Genomic DNA, 21,236 nt, shown 5'->3' with positions numbered 1-21,236 from the left:
GGGAGGAGGACTCCATTAGACCATTAATTCTCCAACTATTTAGTAAGTTTCTATTATATTAGGTGCTTCCCAGGCGCTGGGATAGAGTAGAAAAGAAGACAGATGAGGTCCTTGCCCTCACGGAGCTTCTGTTCTAACGGTTGAGACAGAGAATACATGTACCTAAGTATATACATGACATATAACATATACACGTCACATATAACATATATGTTACATACATGTAAGGAAGAATGCACTTTCAGGAAAGGGTATATGACAATCTCCTATAAGGTAATCAGGGACGATACTGTCCAAGAGGTGGCATAGAAGAAGGGCCTGGAATGGACTGAAGGAGCCAGCCATTAGGAAGGTCTGGAGAAAGCTTTCCAAGCAGAGGGAAGAGCAAACAAAAAGGTCTGGGTAGGGAAGCAGGTTTAGTATGTCAGAGGAAGAGTCAGGCCAGTGTAACTAGAGCAGGGTGAGCAAGGGGCGGGCGGGGGAGGTTGGAGGAGATAAGGCCCAAGAAGTAAGCACGGTTCAGATAATGGAGGGCCTTACAGCGCAGCAGAGGGAATTTGAATTTTTCTTCCAAGTGCCATGAGACGTCATTGGAGGGTTTTGAGCAGGGGAGAGATGTGATCTGATCTAAGTTTTTAAAAGGATCTATCACTCTGCCAGCTTTGTGATGAATAGACAGTATGAGGGCAAGACTGGGGGAGAAGGGAGACCAGCTAGAAGGGTGTTGCAGTAGCTCAGGCAGGAGGCCAATGATGGTTTAGGGAGAAGTGGTCAGATTTAGGAAACACCTCAAAGGTAGCACAGACAGGACTGGCTGACTTACTGGGGGAAAAGAGAAGAGTGGGGGGCCCGGTCCTGCCTGAGCTATTGGGTAAATTTGGTGCCATTTACTGAAGTAGGAAACAACAGGAGTGGCTTGAGGAGATCAAGAATTCTGATCTGAACAACTTAAGTTTTGGTAGATGTCAAAGAGGAAGCGTTGGATTGACTGGGCATGTACAAGTCTGGAGCTGAGCGGGGCAGTGGGGCTAGAGATTACATTTGGGAGCCATCAGTATATAGACAATACTTAAAACCATGAGCCTGGAAGAGATCACATGGGGAGGCAGTGTGAATGAAGAGCAGAGGACCCAATGACCACGCCCTCCATTGCCCGAACATTTAGGCATTGGAAGAGGAGAAGGAGCCAATGAAGGAGACAGAGAGGTGGGAGGAAACTCAGAGTGGTTTCCAGAAAGCAAATGGACAGGGGGCTTACAGGAGGAGAGAGCATCCACCGTATCCTTTCTTGGTAAGAGGTTTAATAAGATGAGAACAGAGAACTGACCACGGTAACAGGAAAGATGGAAGCCATTGGGACCTCGACAAGACTGGGTTCACTGCAGTGATGAGTGGACTCGAGAGAGAATGGTCAGTAAGGGCTGGAGATAGAGAATACAGACAAGTATCTCTTTGATTTTTTTCTAAGTTTTGTTCTAATGGGAAGCAAAAGTAGGGTGACAGCTGGAAGTAAATGTGGAATCAAAGGGGGTTTTTTTTAGAAAGGTGGAAGATGATAGCATGTTTATATACTAATGGGGATCGTTCAGTAGAGAAGGAAGCTTCAATGGCCCTGGAAAAGGAGACAAAACAGGATGGATTGCACTGGAGTAGAGGGGTTGGCCCTAGTGGCAGGTGGTCACCTCTTATATCTGGAGGGAAGGTAGTGGAGACAGGTCCAGATGCAGGCAGGTTGATAGACGGGGTCGGGGGAGAGGAGGTTGGTCTGTTATGTGTTGACACATGCAACTGCTCCTCCAGGAGGACCACCCTGGCAGCCGTACATTGGCTGGATTGTAGCAGGGAGACACTTAGGAGGCTGTGGCAGCGGTCAGAGGTTGAACTTCAGGTCACAAGAAGAATGCTCCGTGCTCCCTGGGTGAGGTAGAGAAAACACGAAAACACTTCCGGATATGAAATCTGGCGTGTGAACAGTCAACAGACAACAGCCAGCTGCCAGAGCTGCTTGAAAATCCAGTAGATTTTCACCTCCAGTGCATCGATCTTCCATCCCCAAGGCCACCCTAGGAGGAGGGAGCACACAGGTCCCTTCCTAGCACACAGCTGACGTGATGGGACAAGCCCTGGGTTTGCGAGGCAAGCCAGGGGGCCTGGGGCTCACTCCCGGCTTGACTATCAGCTGCGTGGCCTCGGACAAGCATTTAACATTTGTCAGCTTGCTTTTATTTGTATTCTTTAATGCTTTGTCTGTGTCTCATTTTGTACTTGACAATAATGGATTTTTTTCCCTACATTGTTTTTATTGAAATATAAAATACACAGGGGCACCTGTGTGGCTCAGTCAGTTAAGCATCTGACTTCTGCTCAGGTCATGATCTCATGGTTTGTGAGTGCGAGCCCCACACCAGGCTCTCAGCTATCCGTGCAGAGCCCACTTTGGATCCTCTGTCCGCGTCTCTCTCTGCCCCTCCCCAACTCTCTCTCTCTCTCTCTCAAAAATGAATAAACACTAAAAAAAAAAAAAAAAAGAAAGAAAGAAATAAAGAAAGAAAAGAAAGAAGGAAAGAAAGAAAGAGAAAGAAATAAAAAAGGAAAATAAGTACAATACAGACAGAAAACCATCTAGGGGCACCTGGGTGGCTCAGTCGGTTGAGCATCCAACTTTGGCTCAGGTCATGATCTTGCTGTCGTGAGTTCGAGCCCTGTGTCAGGCTCTGTGCGGACAGCTCAGAGCCCGGAGCCTGCTTCCGATTCTGTGTCTCCCTCTCTCTCTGCCCCTACCCCACTCATGCTCTGTCTCTCTCTCTCTTTCTCTCCAAAAATAAATAAACTTAAAAAAAAAAAAAGACAGAAAACCATCTAAAACACAAACGTAGAGCTTCATGAGTTCTCACCAAGTGACCAAGAAGGAGACCAGTGCCATCACTGTAGTACCCCTACCCACCCTCTGCTTCCTCTCCAGCTCTACCCCCTTCCTCCCTGTCACAGGAACCCCTGCCCTGACTTCCAACTCCATAGGTTAGTCTTGCCTGTTTAAAAATTATATATATACATATAAATAATTCATATTATTTATATATATACACAGATATTTTATATATTGTTTGTATTATATATAATATATATAATCATGTAGTAGGTGTTCTTTTGTATTCAACTTCTTTCACTCAGCTTTATGTTGGTGACATTCAGCCATGTTGTCTGCAGCATTTTTTTCCACTCTCACTGCCATAGAGTATTCCGTTGTACGAATATGCCATAATCTATTTATTGTTTCATTATTAATGGACATCTGGGTTGTTTTACCATTTGGGGCTATTACAAACAATGCTGCTGTGAACATTTTAATACATTTTGGGGAGTACATTTTTTACTTCATTTGAATCTGGCATGTCCTAGGAGTGGAATCATTGGGTCATAGAAAATACACAGCGGACTTTTAATTTCTTCACCTGTAAATAGTGGTGATCCTACCTAATTTGAAGAGTACAAACGTTTGGAGAAGCTCGTGACATAACGACTTGCAAACAGTAGGCATTTAATAAAGTGGGGGCCACCATCATTTCTAATGGTGTCCATCTTTGGGAGCAACTAGAATGCTGTCAAGGCCTTTGACCACGCCCTGCCTGCTGTCCTCCTGACCCACACTATTACGATTTGCGCTTCACTAACACCCAGGTCAGATTCCTCCACCCCAGGACTCTGACTTTCCCCAAGACCGTGGCTTAAAGTTGGATCCCACTTCATGGCCTCTTCCTATCCTTAGCCTCACTGACTCCCACTGTGGACAACTTCTCAATTTTCAGACCCTTCCTGCTTTACTTAGTTTTCTGTTTAGCTTATATCTTACTTTGGTCATTCTCCATATTCAGCTCAGTTCTCATGCCTACACCTCTAACCTTTTATCACCCCCAGCCTGGATGAGCGTGACCATTTGGCTTCTCTACTCTGATTCTCACGCTGCTGATTAGACCTGGAGAAAACAACACAGCCATACATACTGGTGCTCCTATGCCAGGGGCACCTGAGTGGCTCAGTCAGTTAAGCATCTGACTTCTGCTCAGGTCATGATCTCACAGTTTGTGAGTTTGAGCCCTGCATTGGGTTCTGTGCTGACAGTGCAGAGCCTGCTTGGGATTCTCTCTCCCTCTCTCTCTCTCTCAAAATAAATTAAAAAAAAAAATAAATAAACCCTATGCCAGGCCCTCAAGGCTGCGCAGAAAACCTCTACATGCACCTCTTTTTCTCTAAAAGTTAGCCTTATCTTTATAAACTCTTCTTGTCCCACCAGCTCTCTCACCCTATGATGCAGACCTAGCATCATATTTCACTGAGAAACTTGAAGCCATCAAGTGAGAATGCCTTCAGATTCCTCTTCTGCTACTTGAAAATGTATAAGCGATCATATATTCAAGCTTTCCCCCTTCTCTCCCATCCTTTGGAAAAGCTATCCCTCTTCCTGTCCCAGGCCAGTGCCCCCACCCACTTTTCTCTTCTGTCTCCTCAGGGACCCTTGCTCCCTTAAACATCTGTTTTCTCTGAGTCTCTCTCTCTCTGTCTCTCCCCTCCCCTTCAACATTCCTTCCTACTGGCTCTTTCTCTTCAGTTCCCACCTTCTCTCCTTTCCTTCGTGGCCAAGCTGTAGGAAATAGTATCTACACTAACTCTCACACCACCCGCCCCTGCACTGACATCAGTCTTGGTAAGGTCTCTGAGGGCCTCTTTGTTGCTTACCCGAGGGACACTTTTTTAGTCCTTACCCTGTTTGTTTACTTTGTAATATCTGACCACTCTCTCCTTCTTAAAATACTCACTTCCCTTGGTGCCAAGACACCACACTCACCTACCTGGCTTTCTCTCTCTCTAGCTGTTCCTTGTGTCCTCTGAGAGCAGCTCTTCCTCTGATGCCTCCATATTGTTTCTCAGGGCCATGCCCTCCCTATGGCATCTTCGTGGCTCCCCTCATCCAACCCCACGGATTCAGCTACCACCCATATGCTCTATCTCGATCTGTGGCCTAGATCTCTGTTTTGAGTTCTAGATCATTCACTTGCCTCTTAGACTCCTCAAATGTCTCAGATTCAACTCGTCTAAAAATAAATTAATCATAGTCACCTCACCCCACCCCTAAGGCTGCTTTCCCTCCTGTATTCTATACTTGGGTAAATAGAAGTACACCTAGGTCGTAACTCTGGGGATTCTCCTGCCCTAACCCTTCTCAATGTTTCCAAACTCTCCTTGGTGACAGAATCCTATTGATTCTACTTGTTCGACCTCTCTTGACTCCACCCCTCCTCTCTGTTGCGCTTCTGCTGTCACCCGTATCACTTATCAGCTATAAGAATGCCGTGACCTCCCAGTCTCTCTTCTCGCCCCATTGCAATCCATCCTTCCCACAGCTGCCAGTGTCTTATTATAAAATGAAATCATGATCTTGACACTCCCCTGCGTAAAAGCCTTCAGTTGCTCAACATAGCTTCCATGATCAAATTCACACTCCGTAGTATGGCTTAGAAGGCCCTTGGCAACCCAATGCCTCCCTATCTCTGTAGCTACTAATACTCTTCTCCTTGACTTTCACCCTTTGCTACAGTTACACTGGACCATTGGTTCTCCAATGGTGCCATGCTTTATCTTGCTTCTTCCATGCCCTTGCACATACCATCAGCTCCATCTGGGAGGCTGGTCTCACCTTGGGCCTAGCTAATCTGGATTCCGCTTTCAAGCCTCGGCTCAGGTGACAGTTTCCTACTTCCCCAATCCCTCCAGTCTGGGTTGTGTGCTCTACCTCTGCATTTACAAAGCACCATCTGTCTGCAGCTTCTGTCACTTTCTATACCGTACACGCTTAACACATTGTTTAGGCATTGTCTGTTTCTGTGCTTTCCCCAATTTCTTAAGAGCAAGCCCTGACCCTTTTTTATTTTAAAGTTTATTTATCTTGAGAGAGAGAGCGAGAGAGAGAGAGCGTGTGCGAGTAGGATAGGGGCAGAGAGACACAGGGTGAGAGAGAATCCCAAGCAGGCTCCACACCTCCAGCACAGAGCCGACTTGGGCCTCAATGCCATGAACCATGAGCCATGAGATCATGACCTGAGCTGAAATCAAGAGTTGGTTGGTCAACCGACTGAGCCACCCAGGTGCCTCTAGGCCTGACTCTTAAGGCCTGACTCTTAGTCATTTCCATACCCCAGCAGTGAGCACAGTGCCTGGCTCAACAAACATTGAGGAAACAAAGGACAAATAGTTTGCAAATACCATTCTTGTCATACTTGATTGAATCTACAGAAATTATGAATTCATCTACACTCTTCTGAGACAATTTGAAAATATGATTTTGGGGGTGACTGGCTGGCTCAGTTGGTAGAGTATATGTCTCTGGGTCTCAGGGTCATGAATTCAAGCCTGACACTGGGCATAGAGCTTACTTAAAAATTAATAATCATAACTAAATAAAAAAAGAAAATATGGCTTTATGTCCAAATTCTCAAATGAAAGGCAATTTGGCAGTGATTCTTTTCCCCCAGTTTCTGTAAACAACCAATTAACTCAGTCCAAAAGTTTACACTCTGGGATCTGAATTGTTGGGATGGGTCATTGCCATAGCTCCCTTTCAGTTTGTTCTGGACAGAATGAGCCTCAAGGACTCATTTTTAACTTTGTCCATTTTTTTCTTCCTTTTCTTGTTCTTCTCTTTCCCAGCTCCCCAGGGATCTGAGATTATAGGCTGACATTTTTAGCTTGACCCAATCAAGTTCACCCATGATCTCAGGGGCCACAGATATACCCTAAAGAGGATAGTAATAATTTGTTCTATATACAGCCAGCTGCAGCTTGTAGCTCCCATTATTTGAATTCTTCCCTAGAATGTCTGGAGAAGGAGTGCCTGGGTGGCTCAGTTGGTTAAGTGTCCAACTTCAGCTCAGGTCATTATCTCACAGTCCATGAGTTTGAGCCCCACGTTGGGCTCTGTGCTGACAGCTCAGAGCCTGGAGCCTGCTTCCAATTCTGTGTCTCCCTCTCTCTCTGCCCCTCCTCCACTCATGCCCTCTCCGTCTCTCTGTCTCTCTCTGAAAAATAAACAATAAAAAAAAATTTTTAAAAAGAATGTCTGTAGAAGTTCAGCCCCTTCGCCTCTAGATCTAGAAAAAGTAATTGGCTTCTCTTGAGAGCTTGCTATAAGCACATATCTCTTTGGATCCCACACATACAGCAGGGAGAGACATCTCGGGATTCACAGAGCTCCCCCCCGCCCGCCCCCCACCCCGGCTTTGGGAGGTCCGGTGTTTGGATATGTGGATACGATGACCCAGAGGGTCTGATATACCAGTTCGAAGGCCATGTAAACACAGACTTGCCCTACTGAAGCTAGAACTGTGAGGTTGGAACAGAGGTGGAGCAGCGCGAGGATTAGGTCCATGTTGACAATCTGCTTTCTCTCAACCAGGGCTCTGCAAGAGAGTAAAGCCCTGCAGAAAATTAATGGGGTGGTTATTTCCTCAGTTCCCCCAAAGATGTTACATAGCGGGTCCCATCCTAGATATACAGGAAAGAAATCAACTCATTACATACAATGGGTGCCTTAGAGCATTAAAGGCTGAATCTTTCTCCTGGAACCCCAATTGACAAGGGGTGACATTGAGCTTCTTGCTCATCCTGCTCCTACCAAGTTTTCCCAAGATGGCTCATCTCAACTACTCCAATGGCAGCATCACTTGCACTTCCTACTTAGTGATAAGCTGCCTGTCCCTGGTCCTTAACTGCATTGGAACACATAATGTATCCCAAATCACCAAGAGTATGTTTAATAATGACCTCAGAGTACTGAAGACTTAAGTGTTCCAGTGGGTCAAGGAGATTTTTCCTTCCGGTCTCTGTAAACCTTGCCTTTAAGGCAGGAAAAGGGGGTGGTATATAAGCATCAAGGTGCTATTTCTAGATGCACTTTCTTCAAAAAATAATTTATAATTAGGGGTTTCCGCCACTATCTGAAAGTAGGGTCTGCCTATGAAATATTTTGTAAGCTGAAATGGCATAAAGCAAAAAAGCACTTACCATTAATTTACACGGAAAATGTTTTGAGCATTCCCAGACCCCCAAAATAACCTCTCTTAGGCTTTTCTGATACCTCAGGACACATCTTGCCATCAGACACACAGAATAAGTGGAGATAGAGCCCTGATGCTCACAAAGTTCAAAGCTCTTGAGGCTGGATGCTGAGGTGCTGAGGGTAGTTCCTGGGGAAGGAGGCAGGGGAGGAGGGTGCGGGGAGTGGGATTCTGGCTGCTGGTGGAGGGGCGCTGCCTCTGTGAGTGCTCCCTGCAAAACCAACGCCAACCGCTATTTTTGTTTGTCTCTCTTTTTTTAAAAGTGAAAATCTTCTTCAGATTTCTTTCAATTACAGAAAACAGGAACTAATGCAGATCTTGTAAAAGCAAAGTGGCATAACGAAAACTTTTGAAAAGGGAGGGATACCTGTATAATGTGATAAGGCTTATTATAGACAATATACAAAACATAGGGAAAAATACCCAACAATTCTGTTTCATGAGTTAAGGACATTAGCCACTGTCAATTTTTTGAGTGTATGCTTTTTCTAAAACAATGTTTATTATTTATTTTGCGAGAGAGAGAGCATGCAAGCAGAGAGAGAGGGAGAGGAAGAGAGAGAATCCCAAGCAGGCTCTGCACTGTCAGTATGGAGGCAGACATGGGGCTTGAATTCAAGAACCATAAGATCATGACCTAAGCTGAAATCAAGAGTCACAGATGCTTAACTAACTGAGCCACCCAGGCATCCCGAGTATATGCTTCTATATGCACTTTTCCTGTTATAGTTGAGGTCATTGTATACATTCACACAGTCACATAAATGGCGTTGCTTACTTTTTTTCCCTTATAGTATAGTCATTTTCCCACGTCACTGAAAATTCTTCCTAAACATCATTTTCAGTGGATGTCATCATAGTCCATCATATGGCTGGGTTGAGCCATTTGTCTATATTTGGACACTTACATGGTTTCTGATAAATATATTTTCCAAGCCTCCAAACAGATTCCCAGAGCACAGGCCCCTTCCCTTGGCCTTTGGAGCCCATCCCCAAAGAGGCGGAGCCAGCCCCCCAGGATGATAAATGGAACTATTTGTTAGCACACTGTGCCCCAGCCAAGACTCACGGCCAGCTGGGGGAAACAAAACTCCGAAAGGAGACAAGAGACTCACTGGATGCTGGAAAGGAAGGGACCGATGATCACTCACAGGACCAGACATGAAGCTACACACGTTATTTCCTGTGGATCAAGTTCCTGATATTGGGACATCGGCCAAACAGGGCAAACCTCCCCCCCCCACCCCCCCTGTGGCTCCCAGGAATACAGCAGTTCGAGAGCACACCCTGAATGGAACACGTGTGCCTGGCTTCCCCTTGTCTTGGGAGGAAGGAATCGTTACCACTTAAAAAAAGAGAATCACAGCTCCAGCCCGGAAAGATTCCAGATGTAGGGAGGATTCAAACAGGGGAGTTTAATTAGTCCATCCTTCAGCTTCCAGACGGCCTTGCCCCAAAGCCAGTCAAAAGTACCATAGACAACACATAATACCTGGTTATGAGGCAATCTTTTTCCTTCCCAAGAGAAGTAGAGCATCTTAAAACCAGTAGCCTGGAGGTAGGCACTCGGTGGCTTCCATCTACGCAGTCTCACTCAATCCCCCCACCAGCCTCCCTAAAGCACCGGCTTGACAGATGAAGAAACAAAGACTTAAAGAGGTTACCCCCAGCTGGTGACCGAGGAAGGTCTTGAACTTTCTTCTGAGACTTCAGGTTACCCCAAACTGTAACTTAGGAGGGAAAAAAACCTCTGTCTCTCAGGCCTTTCTTTTGGAACTCCACTTGAATGGGAGATGCGTTTGTTCATTCAGCATTGATGAAACATCCCGTGCATACATTTCCAGGATAGGTGCTGTTCAGTCCTGGTGGCCATCGTGGCGGCAGCTCTCTTGTCACCGGGCTGCATCCTGCAAACACTCTGTGATCAGAGGTGGGCATGGCCTCCCTGCCCTCAGAGAGACCCCAGGGAATGGCTGTCAGGAAGCACCCCTGGCTATTCTGGGGTGGTTCCTTCTTCCATCCTGCAGGACCCTTGTGCTCTGGCTCCCTTCACCCTTCTCCCTAATGCAGACCCCAGAGACCCGCTCACCTGGCTTCTCTCTTCTCTTCAACATCGCCACCCCCTTTCTCCCTCAGGTTCTTCTCCCCAAGCCTGGCTGTGAAAGACACTGTGGTCTTTCCAGCTTACCTCTTCCTAATGACACCAGAGCCAGTCACACAAACCCTTTATTACTTAGGGTTTTTGTCATTGTTGTTGCTCATCATGCAGGGAAATAAAAAGAGGAAAACACAACTGGCCCAAATGGGAAGTGACCATCATTCTAGATCAGAACTGTCCAATATAGTACCCCTGGCTACACGTGGCTATGGAGCATTTGAAATGTGGCCAGTCTGAATTGGGATGCGCTGTAAGTGTGAAATGCACATCAGATTTTAGAGTTGGCTGTAAAGAAAGAATGTAAAATCTTATTAATCATTTTATAATGATTTTACATTGATTATATATGGAAATAATATTTTGTATGTTTTCAAAACATTACGTTAATTTCACTTGTTTCTTTTTTACTTTAGGATATTTAAAACTTTAAGTTTTTATTTATTTATTTTGAGAAAGAGAGGGAGGGAGAGAGAGAGCACAAGCAGAGGAGGGGCAGAGAGAGAGAGAGAGAGAGAGGGAAAATCCCAAATCCCAAGTAGGCTCTGCCCTGCCAGTGCAAAGCCAGACATGGGGCTCAATCCTGAGCCAAAATCAAGAGTTTGATGCTTAACCAACTGAGCCTCCCAGGTGCCCCTAGTTTAGAACATTTAAAATTACATATATAGCTCACATTATATTTCCACTGGGTAGTGCTTGTCTACAATATAGTATTTCCAACCATGGTCTCTGGCGTATAGGTTTTGGGGTTTTTAGTTTGTTTTTCTTTTTTACCTTCAGTTCTATATTTAATCGTTATCCTTTAGAAAGTAAAGCAAGAGAAGATAAGCACAGTGTGCAAAATAAGATTTTGTTTAGTATGACCCTTCAGTCATTGTGTAATTAAGACTAAAATCTCTCATTATCTTAAAATTGTTTTTATTAAGATAAAATTCACATGCCACAAAACTCACCCTTTTATTTAAAAAAAAAAATTTAATGTTTATTTTTGAGAGAGAGAGAAAGAGAGAGAGAGTGGGGAAGGGGCAGAGAGAGAGGGAGACACAGAATCTGAAGCAGGCTCCAGGCTGTGAGCTGTCAGCACAGAGGCCGATGCGGGGCTCAAACCTACTAACCGTGAGATCACGACCTGAGCCGAAGTTGGGCGCTTAACGAATGAGCCACCCAGGTGCCCCTAAAATTCTTCCTTTTAAAACCAATTTGACAATAAATTTCATATATAAATAAAAAAAAAAAAGAAGAAAGAAAAAAAAAATTCTTCCTTTTAAAGTGTGCAATTCAGGGGCTCCTGGCTGGCTCAGTGGTGGAGCATATGACTCTTGATCTCAGGGTTGTGAGTTCAAGCCCCACGTTGGGTGTAGAGATTACTTAAAATGAAATCTTAAAATAATAGTAATAATATTAATAATAAAATGTGTGATTCAGTAGTTTTTTAGTATATTCACAAAGTTGCACAATCAACACCGCTACCTAGTTCCAAAACATTTTAATCACCCTCAAAAGAAACCCCATTCCCTTTAGCAATTACTCCCCCTGCCCCAGACCCTGCAACCACTGATTCCTCTCCCCCTGCCCCAGACCCTGCAACCACTGATCTACTTTCTGGCTCCATGGTTTGCCTATTCTGGACGTTTAATAGCAACGAAATCCTATAATATGTAGGATTATAACATGTAGGATATAATATGTAGGTCTGACTTCTTTCACTCATGATATCTTTCAAGGCTCATCCATGTTGTAGCGTTCTTGTTTATGGCTGAGTACCATTCCTTTGTATGGACCACAGTTTGGTTAACCACTCAGCAGTTGATGGATGTTTGGGTTCTGGCTCAGGGTACAGTTCTGGTTCCATCTCTTACCATCATTTCCTCAGCCCCTCTCCAGTTACAAAGAACTTCCTAACCATCGCTGCATTTCTCGTGCTCCATTAAATCATATGTTTTGCTTGTTTTGGTCCCTCTGCTAAGAAGGTCCCTCCCTTGTCTCCTATGCCCAGCTGACCTCCTCCGAAGCTTTACTCCCACCTCCTCTAGGTTCTCACCTCCCATTGTGTATTCACTGGGTCCGGTACTTTGTAGAAGCCACTTGACATCCTTGACATCCTTACTTGCTGCCTCTCTTCCCCCAACATCTTGACTTCCCTTTCTTTCCCCAGTGGAATGACCAGCCCCACCTCCCAATTCTCCTGAAGCTTAAGGATTCAGCTTAGTGCTCAGGCTGTTCCCTAACTCTGACTGATTCCCCAATGTGCTTTGTCTCTCAGTCAACAAAGGGAACACCCCCTCTGTGGCCTTGGCACATCAAGAACCTGTGCCTCCTCAGGCCTTGGCTGTTGGAAGGAAGCTGCATTGGGAGTTGTGATGACCCTGCAGCATGAAAGGAAGAACTTTCCAGAACAACTAGCCTGGGAAAGGGTAGCTCAAAGTGTATCATTTTACTAGGGTAAGAATCCCCAGGAAAAGTCAGCAGTGGGTGGAACCAACAGTTCCCTCTTCTTTCCTGTCCCCTCCAGAGACTTCAGGATACTCTAGGGAAGGCCCCTCATAGCAGTTTAGTGGCCAGGATGGACAGAAGGTTGGATGTGAGTGGTGGCTCCCTAGAGGTTTCTGGCAGGATGCCAGAGAGGTGTATCCTCTACTCTGCCCTGTCCAGTGGGCATAAAGATCTAGAACGCATACCTCCCATATTTGCAAATTATCTGAACCTGAGAGAGACAGTGAGCTTTTAAGCAGCAGAACCAAGATCACCCAGAAAGTTCTAGTCAGGCCAGAATGATGGGCTCGGTCTAACAAATGAACTCTTTTAGCCTGGAGAGGGGCGGCCTTGCTGTGTATGACCCCAGGGATATCGCCGGAACCAGAAGGGCTTTCTGAGTCAGCTTTAAAAAAGAAGAAGGCTTGGCTTTTTCAGGAAGAACTGAGCTCCTTGTTCCAGGAAGTATTCAAGTACAACCTCTTTGGGGACACTGTAGGTAGGGTTGAAATACTTTTTCTTTTCATCCAGCAAATATTTTTTAAGCACTCGGCCAGCCCAGGTGCTGGGGACAGAAAGAAAGGACTGGTCCTGGCCCTCAAGCTGCTCACCATCTAGTCCAGTGACAGGCGAATAAACTGTGCAGAGATAGCCAGTGGGGGGTGGGGGGGTGTAGGTTTGCCAGCATAGACGGGGAGCTCCTCACCCAGGGCCTGCATGAGGGCCGGTGAGAGGGCCCTCATGCTGAGTGTTGATGGGCCATGAAGATGAATTACTATTCTTAATTTTTTAGGTAAGAGAATGTATTGTAGCTATTAAAAAACTTTTCTGTCTTTTAAAGACACACACAGGGGTGCTTCGGTGGCTCAGTTGTTTGAGCGTCCGACTTCGGCTCAGGTCATGACCTCGCAGTCCGTGGGTTCGAGCCCCGCGTCAGGCTCCATGCTGACAGCTCAGAGCCTGGAGCCTGCTTCAAATTCTGTGTCTCCCTCTCCCCCACTCATGCTCTGTCTCTCTCTCTCAAAAATAAATATTTTTTAAAAATTAAAAAACATTTAAAGGGACACATGGAAACATTTATGAATGAAACAATATACCTGGGATTTGCTTCAGAATCATCTGAGGATGGGAGAAACGTGGGCGGGCGGGCATAGAGATAAAGCAAGATTAGCCAGATGTTGGTAACTGTGGAAGGTGGGCAATGGGTACCCTGAGGCCCATTATGCTGTTCTGTCTAGTTTATATACCATTGAACTTCCCCATAATAAGAAGTTAAAAATAAGATGGCGGAGAAGGCAAGGAGGAGGCAGAGAAGGAGAACGAAAAGGGCGAGGCAGGCGAAGGAGGGCAGTGGCCGTTCTGGGGGCAGGAAGCACGGACATGAGCCCAGAGAGACCAGAGCGGCGCACTTCACTATGACCCTGGTGCAGGCGCAGAGGAGGAGGGAGGCAGGGGCAGGCACGGGCCAGATCATGAAGGGCCTTGCGTGCCAAGTTAAGAAGTCTGGACTTCCTCCTGAAAGCCTGGGAGCCACTGATCAGGTTTCTGTTTTAGAGAGATCTCTCTGACTACAGCGTGCAGATGTCTTGACGAGAGAAGGAAGATACGAGGCAGGGAGACTAGAGAGGATGGTGGCCAGGCACAGCAGTGGAGGAGGGGTGGGGAGAGGCTCGCCTGAGATTTACTGGGAAGGTGGGATGAAGGGAGCAGGAAGAATCAAGGCCGGAGTCACAGCGTCTGGGGAGTTGGGGCTGCCTTTCCCGAGCACGGTGAAAGCAGGAAGGCAGGGATCCGCTCTACCCCTGACATCCTCCGCTTCTGTTTCTCTACGAGGCCCAGGACTGGCTACAGAATTCTCAGGACCTGGTGTAAAATTAAAACATGGAGCTCCTTGTTCAATAACGACTAAGACTGGGGCGCCTGGGTGACTCAGTCGGTTAAGCGGCTGACTCCTGATTTTGGCTCAGGCCACGATCTCACGGTTCGTGAGTTCGAGCACCATGTCCGGCTCTGTGCTGACAGCATGGAGCCTGCTTGGGATCCTCTCTCTCCCTCTCTCTGCCCTTCCCTACACTCTCTCTCTCAAAATAAACATTAAAATTTTTAAAAAAATAATAATAATTACTAAGACTTTCAGGACGGTGACAGTAGAGCGTTAAACCAGGCACATGGCCCTTTTGAGCACCGGGCCCTGTGCAGCTGCAGAGGCCACATGCTCATGAAACCAGTCCTGATGAGGCCACTGTATGCAGCCTCCTCTGTTTAGAACAGGCCAGAGGGTGGCTGTGTGAGAGCCAGGCCTCCTGCTCTTGGCCCCAGGCGGCAAGAGGACAGCATGTTCCTCCTGCTACCCCCTGGGACCTAAGTGGGACCCAGCGCTCTGGGACAAACAGCTTACATTTAAGCAGCTCTTTACAATGTTTTCCAGCCTCGCTTGGGTTTTTGTCTGTGCTGGGATGAAGTGAAGAAGCAGAGAGCAGGCATTTCAGAGCGCGGAGCGCTAAAGGGACTTGTTTGTTTCCACAAAGAGATTTCCCAGCTTCTCCAAAAATGGGGTTTGCTACAAGCTTCCCAGTATGAGTCACCAGACCAGTTGGCAAAACACTTAGGTCTGCAGAGAGCACTGGAGCTGATCCTTCATCACAGAGAAGATCCACAACAAGACTCTTCAGCCCCTGGAGATGCGTTCTTTATGTCTTCCAAACAGAAACCCAAACGGTGCTGCCTGGGAAGGTCTGGCCAGCACAAGCCATAAAGCGACGCCCTCACCTTGAACCCTGCTCCCCACCCGCCTTCCCATTTTTCCCCCTGGCAGTAAAATGCCCACACCTTTGGCGGGAGGAGTAAGGATCTTGGGGAAAAGTAGGCACTTTCCACCCTCCCTTGCTTGCTGGTGCCTCTTGGTGGCTCTTCTTGGGCTCCTTGGAGAGGAGCAAGAACCACAGAGCCACTCCTCACTGTCCCAACTTCTCCTCTTTTTTTTTTTTTTTTAATTTTTTAGTGTTTATTTATTCTTGAGAAAGAGAGAGAGAGACAGACAGAGTGCAAGCGGGAGAGGGGCACACAGAGAAGGAGACCCAGAATCCGAAGCAGGCTCCAGGCTCTGAGCTGTCAGCACAGAGCCCAACGTGGGGCTGGAACTCATGAACCATGAGTTCATGACCTGAGCCGAAGTCGGACGCGTAACTGACTGAGCCACCCAGGTGCCCCCCATCTTCTCCTCTTTAATATCCTTTTCACGAGAAAACTTCACCCTTAAAGACTTAGAGCAGACAAGAATCACCATAGTCTCTGGCAGAATTCGGTGAAACATTCAGTGCAAAAGCCCAACCACCCAAGTTTGCACATCCCTATTTTTTCCAGAATATTCCTTCCTTCCCATTCGCTTATAAAGGCAATGCAGAAACTGCAGTGGATGGCATTTGCTCCCCATGCAAAGCCTTGGTCTTGAGCTGGACTGCATCAGAAGATGTCATTTCCTGGGTTCACAAACAGAGTATCCTTTTCTTAGCCACCACTCCACCCCAGTGGAGATCGTCCTGGGAGGTAAAAATGAACTGTGGAGTTTATGTTTACACTGGAGTTGGAGGCGGTGCCTGAGACTCTTCTGGCCCTTCTGCTTGGCACTAATATTTATCACCGGGCTGACTTCGAAACCATTGGAACAGAACCAGGCAAGGGTCAGGCTCCATGGCAGGTCCTGGCACAGCCTTGCTGGGCTGCATGGTGGGGTATCACCCCCCCACCTTTCTGTCCCCTCCCGTCTCTTCCATCCCTTCTCCCTGCTGCTGGCCTGAGGGGTCATGGTTTTTCTTTTTTTGCTATGAAACAGAATTATTTAAAGACAATTATTTGTTTTTTTATAAAACAACTTTTCATTTTTCTGATCATAAAAGTAATCCAGATATTAGATATCTGGGTTTTTTTATTTATTATTTTGAGAGAAAGAGAGCACGAGTGGGGAGGGCAGAGAGAGGAGAGAGAGAATCCCAAGTAGGCCCCACACTGCCAGAGCAGAGCCCGATGCGGAGCTCGAACTCATGTACCGTGAGATCATGACCTGAGCCGAAATCAAGAGTTGGTCACTTAACCAACTGATCCACCCAAGCGCCCCTAGATATCTGTTTCAAAAGCAGATTACTATTCACTTCAGACTCCAAGATATAATCCAGTTGAATTAAAGATCTAAGTTAAAACATCTTTAGGTTAAGGATTAGGGTAAGAACTTACCAGAAAAATGAGGGAGGACGAGCCTTCCAAGTGGCGAGAACATCACTCCAAAGGCTCCTTAAAAGAACCGAGAGAATCGAGCAGGGCTGAGCGGCAGCGTAGGACGCAACGCCGAGAGAGGGCAGTCAGCAGCCAGGTGGGAACGGACTGTGGGAGTCTAGACTTTATCCCAGGGGTGCTGGAGAACCATGGAAGGTTTCAGGCAAAGAAGTGAATCGACAGATCTGTGCTTCAGCAGAGTCTCTGTGGTTGCGGTGTAAAGACTATCCTAGAGGAGGTCAGCAAGGCCAGGGTGAAGGTTGCTGCAGTAGCCCCAGTGACAGGTGACAGCTGCCTGGATGAAAGTAGCATCAGTGAGGATGAGAGGAGGGACTGATGGGAGTGGGGGTGAGGAGGTTGCATCATCTGTGTGTAGGAGATAAGGGGATAGATAAAACCATCTTTTATAAAATCAGTTGATTTCACAGCCTCTCCCCAAATCCCTTGGGATGGCGTGAGTGCAGAGGGGTCCACATCGCCTCTCCCCACATACTCCTCCCATCCTCTTGCCTTCAGGACTTCTGACTTGAGCCACCAGGTGTTTGGAAGAGCCATTCACCAAGACAGGGAGTGGAGCAGGAAAGGGCATGGCGGTGGGAAGCCAGGGGGATCTCAGATTTTAAGATACGTGGGGACAGACATGCCAGGAGGTATAACAGACAGTTGGATACGAGGGTCTGAACCTCTGCAGTGGTGCCCAGCCCAGGAATACAGCTTCGAGAGACATCAGAACACAACTCATGCCATCAGAATAAATGAGGTCACCCAGGGAGAGGGCCTAAAAGTGAAAACAAAGGAGGCTCAAAATCAGACCTTGAAAACACCCACATTTAAGAGGCATGCAATTCCCAAGCAATTAAACAAGATAAAGAATACAAATGTCAACCTGATTTAGCAATAAGGGGGTCAGTAATGATCTGGATGAAACTAATTTCTATGGAATCTCGGGGCTGAGGTGAGAGTGTGTTGGATCCAGGAATGGGTAGGGACTTTACAAGAACATTTGGGGGAAGTTTGGGTATAAAAGGCTATTGGTACGGGGCGGCACCCAGTGGGAGCGGGGGGTATAGGCACAGATCTGACTGACCTGGGATGTGAAGGCCACGGGAGAGAGTGTGGGAGCCAGAGTCCACGGCACGGTGAGCCTGGAACAGGCGGACAGGTGCTTCGTCCTTCCCAGGACTGGAGAAAGGATGGAAGTGAGCTGGTAGGAGAGAGAGGGCGGGAAGTTGGAGAATTCCCACAGGCTGGTTTCTGTTGATTCCTGGGAAGTGAGTAGGGGAGATGATCTGCTGAGAATGGGGCGGAGTGGGATGAGAAACGGAGGACAAGGAATCTGAGAGCTTCGAACAGGTGCAGGTGGGAGAACCAGGAGAGAGCTGTAAATCTGGGAAACCAGATCATGACAGCTAACTTTTACTGCCAGCTTCCAGTGCCTTCGGCTCTGCTGCAAAGGCCTTGCACGGAACACTTCACTGAAGGCTCCGAACCCTGTGAAGGGTTACGATCCCCACATTGGCATAAGGGCAAACACTAGAACCTGGCATTCTAACCCTAGTGCTAGGGCTCGGCATTGATGTCACCCAGGAGGCAAGGCTGCGGGGCGTGGAGGGCAGTAGCCCCACTGTAGGGGTGGGTTGCTTGCCCTGCCTGGCCCAGCAACCTGTGGGGGGCATGCGGCACAATCATGGAGCGGTGAGGTTCAGGGAGGGGGCTCTGACCAGTGGGCATGGCCCCGGCGGAGGATATTTGCAAGAATGTGGTTAACACGTTGGATAGGATCAGAGGCGAAGCAGTCAGGTGGGTGGTACAGAGAAGTCAGAATTTGGATCACGTTCCAGCGACGCCACTTCCGGGTGGAGACCCAAAAGAACAGAAAGTCAGGACCGGAACAGATGTTCACACACCCACGTTCATAGCAGCATTATGAACAATAGTGAAAAAGGTGGAAACAGTGCAAGCGCCCCTCCATGGATGAATAGATAAACAAAATGTGGCATATAGATATAATGGAATCTTACTCAGCCTTAAAAAGGAAAAAAAAAACCTGAATTTAAACTTTTTGTGGTGTCCCCACTTCGCAGGCAACATTTAGCAGCTGTCAAGTCTCACGCCGCCTCAGCAGCAAGAGGGTCAGCGGTGGCCTGGATAAATAACAACTGAGTTGTTCAGGGGACTCTAGCCTTGTCCTGAAAGATCATGTTTCCAGTAGTGGCCCAGAGAGGTCACTCAGGGAACTAGCTAATGGATGACAGCTCTGAGAGCTAGCTTCTTAGAAACCTCTGGTTTGGTAAAACAAACTTGACCTCTCCCCAGCTGCTCCATCCTTTGGGATAAAGTGGTGAAGATATTGGATAGAATGGCTGTCACTGCCTCCACTCCCACCCCTAGCCTCCCACCTCTGGCCCCATGGGGCTGGGCTTCTCCTTGTTTACTGCATTCCTTTAAGGAATGTCACTGGCGGGCAGGCTCTGGGAGCTGGCCTGGCTTGTCTAGCTGCCTCTCAGCTCCTACCTCCTTCCCCTCCGGCTCTGGACATCCTCAAGGCTGCAGGCCAAGGCAGGCAGCCACAGACCCAGCAGGCCTTCTGGGTGTGGACCCTGGGATGTGTAACATACACAGGGGTGCACCCTACGGTCAAACCTGGTTTGGGGCTGGCGATCTGGACCCAGTGCCAGGAGGGAAGGGATGGGGAGCCAGGAGAGCCACCAGCAGAGGCCGCAACTGTGCAGAGGGCACCTGTGGCTGTCTCAGGCCTGGCTTCCTCGGGAGAGGGTGTGAGTAGTCTAGAAATGCTCTACAGCTGGCCCTACTGAATGGCAGAGCCCTGGAGTGTCTTTCCAGAAGTGAGGTGGAATCACACGCATTCATTCTCCCAGGAACCCTGGCCCCTTGTCTGACCCCGACTCGGCCTGCCCTGGGCTATGGAACATGTGCCCTGCCCAAGGAGCCCCCGCAGGAACTGGGCTGAAGGGCTGGGGATATGTAGCACACCTGGACCAGGCCGAGAAGGCTGACATCCAGGGCTCTCCAACCTGTGGCCAGACCGGACGCTGAGCCCACTGGCATTTCGGCCTTGGAATTTGTCTCTGCCAGTGGTGAGTGGAGGGAGTGCACCCTTTTCACCTCCAACACCAATGTCAAACAATGTTGGTGCTTATTTGAGCACTTATTTGTGCTCAGCTCCTTACTCTACAAGCTTTCTTGATCTTCATTATTCCAAACTAATATTTGGCTGCATCTGGTGGCCATCATTCACTCATTCAGTCATTCATTCACTCATTCATTCATTCAATAGTTATCAAGCAAGCACCTACAATGTGCCTGGCACTCTCTGCCGGGGATCCAGTGAATGATAAGGCATCCTTCCTGGCCATGGGCCCATAAGGGGAGATGGACAAAGGGACAGAGTGATAGGGGCCAAGACTGGGAGTTGTGGGGGAGGGGCCCAGGGCAGGGGCTGGGGGATCCGGGGCGACTTCCTAAAGCAGGCCACGCCCAATGCTTCGTTGGTGCTGGGCGATGGGTAGAGAGAGGTTAACCCGCTGAACACGGGGTGCAGAAGTGCCTGTAAAGGAACAGAGTTGTAGGATGGGGCTTGGGAACGAGGGCAGAGGAGGTGAGGCTGCAGAGGAAAGCCTCGTGCTCAACACGCAGGGCTCCTTCCCTGCTTCCCAAACTCCTCCTCCTCCTTCGGGGTCAGCTCCTGTGTCTCCCCACTTATGGAACCTTCCTCAGTGCAACTTTCTGGCTCTGTGCTCTGTGAGGGCTTTCTCAGACCTAGTGTTCACCTCTGTCAGAAAACCCACATGGATCTTTCTCCTGTTCAGCCAGGCCTCCTCCGTGTCCCCCACAGGCCCGGCTCCTTCCCCAGGCTTCTGGTGGTCTCCATCTTCCACGTACCCCTTGGGTTCCCTCTTCCAGGCCTGACTGGAGACAGCCATGGTTTCCCCACCTTGGCACCTTGATTTTTATACTCTTGAGGCTACCTTCCCCTTAACCCTGCAAGAGCCATGGGCCCTTCCCTCCCAGATGGCCCCTCCTCCCAGCCTGAACACGAAATCCAAGGGGACGCCAGGTGCCTCTCCCGGCTCTGCGGAGACTCATGGCCATCCATTTCTGTCTCCCCGGAGCTGAGCCCAGCATCTGGCAGAGCTGTCACCCCTCGAGTGTATGACCGAGTGATCAGATGCCCAGGTGGCAAGCGTCGGGTCCATGTTGTGTGCTTTGCC

The 21,236-nt window shown here is 48.0% G+C and overlaps 1 protein-coding gene and 1 long non-coding RNA gene across 4 annotated transcripts in view; one reads left to right on the top strand and one right to left on the bottom strand.

The window, feature by feature from the left end:
- LOC121021661 (uncharacterized) overlaps window positions 1-21,236 on the bottom strand; it is a 40,620-nt gene that overhangs the window by 4,507 nt on the left and 14,877 nt on the right. Inside the window, exons 1-3 of one of the 3 annotated variants that reach the window (XR_005786637.1) lie at window positions 18,092-18,879; window positions 16,966-17,370; window positions 9,506-10,015 (exon numbers count right to left, since the gene is read on the bottom strand). This is a non-coding gene — a long non-coding RNA (uncharacterized LOC121021661). Of the gene's footprint in view, window positions 1-9,505; window positions 10,016-16,965; window positions 17,371-18,091; window positions 18,880-21,236 lie in introns of those variants that run through there. The other 2 variants (XR_005786638.1, XR_005786636.1) reach the window with 2 other exon arrangements.
- Window positions 1-21,236, top strand: part of LMOD1 (leiomodin 1) — a 41,974-nt gene that overhangs the window by 8,205 nt on the left and 12,533 nt on the right. The gene's annotated exons all lie outside the window — the stretch shown is intronic.

This window comes from Herpailurus yagouaroundi, unplaced genomic scaffold (genome assembly GCF_014898765.1).
Source record: "Herpailurus yagouaroundi ecotype Mexico unplaced genomic scaffold, PumYag 308, whole genome shotgun sequence".
In the NCBI taxonomy this organism is placed as follows: domain Eukaryota; kingdom Metazoa; phylum Chordata; class Mammalia; order Carnivora; family Felidae; genus Herpailurus; species Herpailurus yagouaroundi.
The sequence above is the reverse complement of the archived record's forward strand: the minus strand, read 5'-3'. Positions and strand labels throughout refer to the sequence as shown.